This window comes from Pteropus medius, unplaced genomic scaffold, assembly GCF_902729225.1.
Source record: "Pteropus medius unplaced genomic scaffold, Ma_sr-lr_union100, whole genome shotgun sequence".
NCBI classification, from domain to species: domain Eukaryota; kingdom Metazoa; phylum Chordata; class Mammalia; order Chiroptera; family Pteropodidae; genus Pteropus; species Pteropus medius.
Genome location: NW_024349799.1, coordinates 8,444,730 through 8,452,300, shown reverse-complemented (window position 1 = coordinate 8,452,300; position 7,571 = coordinate 8,444,730). Strand labels below are relative to the sequence as shown.

General features: G+C 43.6%; 1 pseudogene; it reads right to left on the bottom strand.

Moving 5' to 3' along the window:
* Positions 1-87: 87 nt before the first annotated feature.
* Positions 88-218, bottom strand: LOC120621361 (uncharacterized; annotated as a pseudogene).
* Between the last annotated feature and the right edge of the window lie 7,353 nt (positions 219-7,571).

The following is a 7,571-nucleotide window of genomic DNA, read 5'->3' as shown; positions in this document are numbered from 1 at the left end:
GGGAGAAGTCACTCACCCTCTCTGAACCGATTTTTCTCATCAGTAACTGGGGATAATAAGAATACCAACATCAAGTCATTGTAAGGAGCATTTAATGAGAGAATAATGCCTGTAAGAGACTCAGCACCGTGCTTGGCATTATGAAGTACACATTTAATTAGCAATAATCATGCCTCGGATAAACCTCATTGGCTATGATATTGCCACTGCACAAAGCTATGAAGTACGCATTTAATAAATGGAAGCCTGCAAGCTTTGTGACCTTTGGCAAAGGATTTAACTACTTTGAGCGTCAGTTTCCTCATCAATAAAATGAGAGCAAATGATATTTAGTTCCTAGTGTTGCTCGTAGATTAAGAGAAAACGAATGTAAAGTGCCTGGCTTTATGTATCCCACGCAGTCGTAGTAAAGGTGTGGGGGAAGGATTTACGTGAAAGCCTTAGCTAAACTCGCACTGAGCAAAAGTAAACTGTTTTCATTATCTGCCTTAGTAACTGCCAGCAGGTTGTTGTCTCTCTATTAGTCTCAATTTGCTAATCTGTAAAATAAAAATGGCACAGTGATACCCTCCTCTGGAGGTTGTGTGGATTAGAAGAATTGATGTACTGTAAAAGTAATTTCGAATCTATAAAGTGCTAAGCAGATGTAATGTGGTGTTTTTATCCTAAGGCTTAGGGCCTCAGAAGGTTTAGTAGCACACAATGCTTTTGTGTTGTTTAGAAAAAGGGGCCGTTCTGGTGGAGGAATTTTAAAAGACCCTTCTTTGATTAGCCAGCCTTCTTGGAAAGAGGTGTTCCTTGTGGGTGACGTAATTGCAGTAGGCCCCACCCACCTCCCAACCAACCAATGGAAAGGGGTCATTCATCCTGAGCGAACCAATTAGAAACAGACACTCCTCTGGCAGCTAAAAAGAAAAAGGTGTCTTTCAATGGCACATCCCTCCTTGTCCAGAACGAAGCCCCAGAGATTGTGGACAAGGCCTGCGCCTTACCCTTTGAGAGCTTTCAGACTATTTGGACATTCTGGAAAGAAGGTTCTCAGCAAAGGACAGAACAGACTGTGACACAGCTAAAGGTTCAAGCAAAGTCTTGTGGAAAGCCTGGAAGAGGGAGATGCTGAAGGGGAGTGGGTAGTGTTGCTCGATTTAGCAAATAAAAATACAAGTTGTCAAAAAAAAAAAAAAAGGGATGTCTAGTTAGTTTGAGTATCAGATTAACAATGAGTAATTTTTAGAATAAGTATGTGCCAATGCAATACTTGGGACATGTCTATACTAAAAAATTATTCATCATTAATCTGAAATTCAAGTTTAACTTGGTATCCTCTATTTAATCAGGCAACCGTGTGTGTGTGTGTGTGTGTGTGTGTGTGTGTGTGTGTGTGTGTTTGGGAGGATGTCAGAAGGTTGCAAGTATGACATGGTATACAGTGCCTTTGACTAAAAGTTGGATTTTGATAGGCCAAATATGACTGCTTTGGGGCAGAGAATTCTGAGTACCAGTTGGTAGGGACACTGTGGACCAAGCTGGAGTCAAACCCAGAGCTGTCAAATTTTACCTCAGGAAGAGTTTCTCCATTCCTTCCTCCAGCACACCCCAAGGATTCTCCATTTCAGCTACATTGGGAGGAGAGGGGAAGGCAGGAAGCAGTAATTCTCTGGAGGGCTGAGTGACAGGCTCAACCACCTAGAGAGCTGACCCTGCCTTTCTCTGCATCCCAGGCGAGCCCTGGTGCCTGGACCTCAAAAACTAGTACCATTGCTGTTTGAAAGTTGATTTCCTTTGCTCTTCTTTTGAGTCCTTAAATTATTTCATCTCATCCTTACCTCTCCCCACTCCACCTCTGCTTATGGTCACTTGGAGATGCCATCCAGACTTGGAAGTGCCTGCAAGAATTTGTGCAGAACAGAGCTTCCTTCACCTACACACTCACCATTGAACTTCAACTATGCTTTGCATAGGATGTCTTTGTTTCTCAGGAAGACAGCATGTTTCCCTGATTAGAACCTGGGTAACAGAAGCTTCAGTTCCTTTCTTCTTCTGAAGCTTAGTCATAAATCTCAGAGCACCAAATTCTGTGATCTTCTCAGGAACACAGGTGCCTATACAGCTCCACAACTGGCTTGCTGCTTGTTTCTATTTTCCAGGATACATCCTGAGCCAAATAGCTTTCAATGGGGTGAAGAAGGAAGGCAGCTTGCTATGTGAGAGAGGGATCAAGGAGGAAAGGAAGATGAGAAAGGCTGGGTAGTTTATTGGAAGAAGCTCAGTCCACAGCCAGGCTATCAGAAGAGCGATGGGAGGAGAATGACTTTGGAGAAGGGATTCTCAAAGCTCAGTCCAAAGATCATCCACATCTAAAACAATACTGTGTTGACAAATTGCTATATTAATTCAATACCATTATTCTTTCCTCTGGTAGGGATGGGAATAAGATATTAGAACCGTAATAATGGTAAATACTTGTTGAGAAATTAACATGTGCCATATATGTGTTATACATAAATTATGTCATTGAATCTTTGCAGCTTCCTTATGAGAAAGCTACTATTATAAGTATTCTTATTGCATCATAAAGACGAGGAAACTGAGGCACAGAAAGATATTACTTGTCCAAAGTCACAAATCTAGTAATGGAGCCAGGGTTCAAACCTGGAGTGTAAGTCCAGATCTTAGGCCCTTAAACACTATACTTTCTCACCTCAAGTCAAATTTAATGTGGAGGTACATATTAAAATTCAGATTCCAGAGCCCTACTCCAGATCCACTTAATCACTAAATACTAGATACCAATGTTCAAGAGGAAGAAAGCACTAGGTTTTCCAAGGGTCTGGCTTTCTCCTTCCCTCTCTATCTTGACTGGGCAGGTTCCTGACGCAGCTGGGCTGGCAGTCCTCTCCACACCTCCTCTTCAACGAGAGCTGCTTCTTTTCCCTCCTGCATTAGACTTGGTTCAGATCCACATTGCATCCCAGCCATTCAAGAGTGGACAGGACTTCTGTGGAACTCATGCCAGGGCTTGGGCATGTTGCCTGCCCTAGCTGGCAGCTGCCTGGGTCATTCCTTCTTCTCTGACAGAAGGCAACAGCTGGCCAGGACCCCTTGAATCAGGCAGGATGTGTCCACCTGGACAAGGCCCCTCTGGGCCTCAGTTTCTCTTTTCATAATATGAGGAACAATCAGCTTTGTCTCTGCCCTTTCCTCCTTCCCAGGAAGTGTGCATAACACAAAGCAGATTTTATCAGAAGGAATTCTGGGGTCTGGAGAAAGGCACTAATAGAATGATCAACCTCCAAAAACCACAATAATAGGAATGAGAAGAGGAATAAAGAGGATATGAGATTAGCTTGGAAGAGCTGAAAGGAGGCTTTCCACAAAGTTGTGAGAACTTTAGGTATGATCATTTGTATTCATTATTCACCATAACCTCTGTGCATTTTTAGCTGTGATTCAATCCAGAAGCCCTGACTTTCTAACAATTGCTTCTGCCTCTAGAAGAGAAATTTCTTCTCTCTAGCACATACGGATGCGGGCTCATCAGTCTGGGTCACATTCACAAGTATATCTCCCTATTTACCCCCTTGTACATATGCATATATGCATAGGCTCATATGGAAGTAGAAAAAGCAAAAAAAAACATTGCAGCAAGACAGACCTGGGTTTGAATCTTGATTTTTTTTCCCGCATTCTCTTAAAAGTTGCAAGTCAACTAACCACTGAGTTTCTGCCATTTTAAAATGGGACAACAGTAACTCCTGCCTTTTTTAGTGCTCCAATTTGCTGTGGGGAGCAAGCTTGACAATTATTAAGTGTTAAATTTTATCAAGTGCTAGATAGTGGGTGCACAGACACAAGTATACACACATGTATTCTTTACACAGGTTCACATTTGAGTGTGCTCACATCCAGACAACATACACAAGCCCGCCCTAGGACAATTACATGAGCACCTCCTTGCCAGGCAGTGCTCTTTGGCTCCCCTAACCCTCATCACGATTTGCTGGGCGTCAGCCTCTTCTGGTTTGTTTTTTACTCACACCAGGACCCAGGGGACTTGCAAGGAGCACAATAAAAGCCTGGTCAGTTTGGCGCTGTGCCCCACTTCCTTTCCACATAAAGGCTATCTAACTGCCAGGCATCTGACCTGAAAGGCTGGGCCAGGACCTAATCGGCATCTGCTGCTGTGCTCAAAAGACCTGCTAACAGGAAATTGTCTGGTTCCTTTCCACCCCAAACAGGAAGTGCCTGCCACTGTCCAGAGGACAGGGTAGACTGGTCACCTACAAGGAGCATTCCTCTGCCAAAGTGGAACCTCAGGGTAATCTTCGCAGAAGCCTTGCTCTCTAGGAAGGCTGGAGGAGCAGGGCTCCAGGGACGCCTCTGAGGCGGGTGGGGGTGGGAGGGTGATGATGATGGCTACTACTGCCTGTAGCACCTGGCACAGAGCAGGCTGTCATTCGTTCAACAAACACTCAATGAACACTTGGGAGACATAAGAAAGGCCTAGATAAGGTTTTTGAGCTTCAGGAGTTTACAGACAAGTGAGAGAGACAAGTTGTGCCATTTAAAAAATTTATTCATTCATTAAAAACAAGGTCCCCCCCTTCTTTTAGCGCCCATTATTTCAGGTACTATTTGAGGCACTGAGGGGTTCAGAGATGGACGATGCAACGCAACTAGAGAATAAATTGGCCTCTAATTAGGGAGGCAAGCGTTGAAATTTGTGGTATAACTGTGAGTTCCACAGAATTTCAAAAGAGGCAAAAGATCATTATCTGATTTTTACTCTGATGGGAGCAATGACCTTTTTCCCTCCTTCCTCTTTTGCCCTCTACAGTCTATTCTCAAGATAGCAGCCAGAGTAATCCTGGTAAAAACCAGGCCAGTTCCTGCAGGACTTCTAAGTGGCTCCCTCTAATGGCTTTCCTTCTCACTTTAAGTTCACTCACAGTCCTTAAAGGGTCCTACAAGGCCCTACCCTGGCGGTGGAAGGGTTGGGAAGTCAAACGGAACGGAGGCAACTCAGAAATTATCAATAGAGTTAAAGAATAAAATTTAATTGAGTTAATTTTGAAGATCTAATTGGTTTTATTAAGCAATTCATGAATCACCAGGAGAGCACTCCAATGAATTGTACAAACCTTTTTATAGGAAGAAAGAGGGTGGACCTAAATTAAGAGTGAATTATTTCAGGCATAGACATCTTCCCTTAGGGAAAGGCAGGGGGCCTTATCAGGCAGATTACTTCACTAGCATGGATCAGGAAATTTCAAATGTATTGGTTTAATACATTTAATACTCCTGGGAGAGGCTGAAACTGCAATTAGGTTAGTTATTAAGTTTGGTTTGGTGACATGGCTTAGCAGAAGTGACTGTTTGGGCCTGTTATTCCTTCCTTCCTCTCTCCCTCCCTCCCTTCCTTCCTTTCTTTCTTTCCTTTTTTAAACAATAGCTAGAAGACTCTACCAGCCATAGGCTGGAGAAATAAACGGAGGAGTGGGGTTTCTGGAGCCCAGGAGCCAGGGTAAGTCATGGAAACTGGAGCTCTGGAGGAAACAGCAGCTGCCTGAGACATCCTCCACTACCACCACCACGGAAGAGAGGGATAGGAAGAAATACCCCTTGCTCCTCTCTTTTTCTATCATCTAATGTCCCACCAGGACACCCATTGGCTGATTTCAGTTGGAAGCTACCGCCTGAAGGAATCTCTGAAACTGAAATGCAATCTGCAGGGATCAGCTCCCCATGTGAGGACTTGACGAATGATGATAGATCAGGGGCAAACAGACCCAGTACCAAGATCTTTGCAGATACATTCTGCTAAAGCTGATATGTAAAATGTACCTGCTGTTTTCCCTAAATATACAGACTGAGACAGGATAGTGGAGGTAGAAGGAGCAGGATTTTGTAGCATGAAGAATAACTGGGTGAAGTCTGTTGCAGATAATCATGCCCAGGCAAAAACCTGGAGGGCAGGAGGGCATAGGAGTAATGTGTGAGTCCCTTTGCGGCAGAGCAGGATCCTTGGAATAAAACCCCAGAGCAGCGAAGACCTGGGAGGAGACCTGTTTCGAGTTTGGGAGACCAGGAATACTGTAAAAAGAACACTTGGCTTGGTCCAAAGGCTTGGGTTTGATAAAGAATTTCATCTTGAGCTTCAGAGTTCTCATCTACAAAATGTGCTTAACAGCAATACCTATTTCATAGGGCATCCAGAAGATTAAAAGAGATAGTGGATATAGAAAACTAAACGTCACTCCTTTGATCAGATTCCTCAGATGTTCTCCATGGTTTTAAATTTAAAATCCAAACTCCTCCTCCTCCACAAGGCACACAAAGGCCCTTCAAGCTGCAGATTCTGCCTACTTCTTTCACTACATTTATCGCCACTTCACACTCCTGCAACTCTACAGACCAGCCAGACTAAATTCCTAGAACTTTGCTCTCTCCTAGTCTTCACAAATACAGCTCTAACCCTGGAGCACGCTGTTCCTGATATACACTCCCTGGATCATTCCTGTTCTTTCTTCAAAGCTCGGTTTAAGAGGCATCTCCTGCAGGAAGTCTTCCTTAATGCCCACTCCACTCTTCACATGGGCTAGATGAACTTCCTCAGTATTTTCAGAGCACCCTTTGCATCCTCCAATTCTAGCATGTTTAGTAGTTGATTGGAATCACAGATTTATACTGTCCCTGTTCTGAGATCGCAGTTTCTGGAGAAGAGGGGTTGCGGTGCTTCCTATTTATTTCCAGGGCCTTCCAGGGCCTGACACCTAGTAGGTGTCAGTTGAATGAGCAGATGGCAGTTGAATGAAGAATATATGAATGAATGAATGAATGAATGAATAGATGAATGGTGGTATAAACTTAAGGAGTCAATGATGAGCAATACTTTGTGTTCCTGTCCTTTTAAAAGAAATCCCGATTCTAAAATATTAAAAAGAACAATCTAGAGTCTCTCCTCTCAATAACCCAATTCCTTCCTGCTATCTATCGCACATGCTTATTCCTCTACTGGGTTGCCTTCCTCAACATATAAGCTGAACAGCTAAACTGTTTTAGTCATGAAAGAATTTTTATTCCTTTAGCCTTGCTTGTTTTGACCTGTCCAGAGAGCTCTGTGACCCTCTAAATCCAGAGCTGAAGGCACAATTATTGTTGGTATAATGAAGAGAGATGACCTCATGCTTTTTTTCTGAACTGAAGGCGTTAATTCTGGACATATTGCTTCACCTCCACCCCAGCCTGCTCCTCCTCTTGTCATTTATCACAGTGAATGACATGCCATCTGTCCACTTGCCTAAGTGGGAAACCCAGAATTCACCCCAGATTTCTCTTTGCTAGCTTCTCCCACCCAAATTGTTCACCAGGTCTGGTCCAGTCTACTGCCTAAGTATCTCGGGGATCTCTTCACTTACCTCCATCTCCACAGCCACAACCTAAGTTCATGCCGCTACGATCTCTTACCAGAATGATTGCACTGGCCACCTAATTGGTCTCCTTGTTTTTAGGTACTTTTCATCTTTGTATGTTCTTGGTACTGAGGCCTGAAAATGCAAATCTAATCTTCT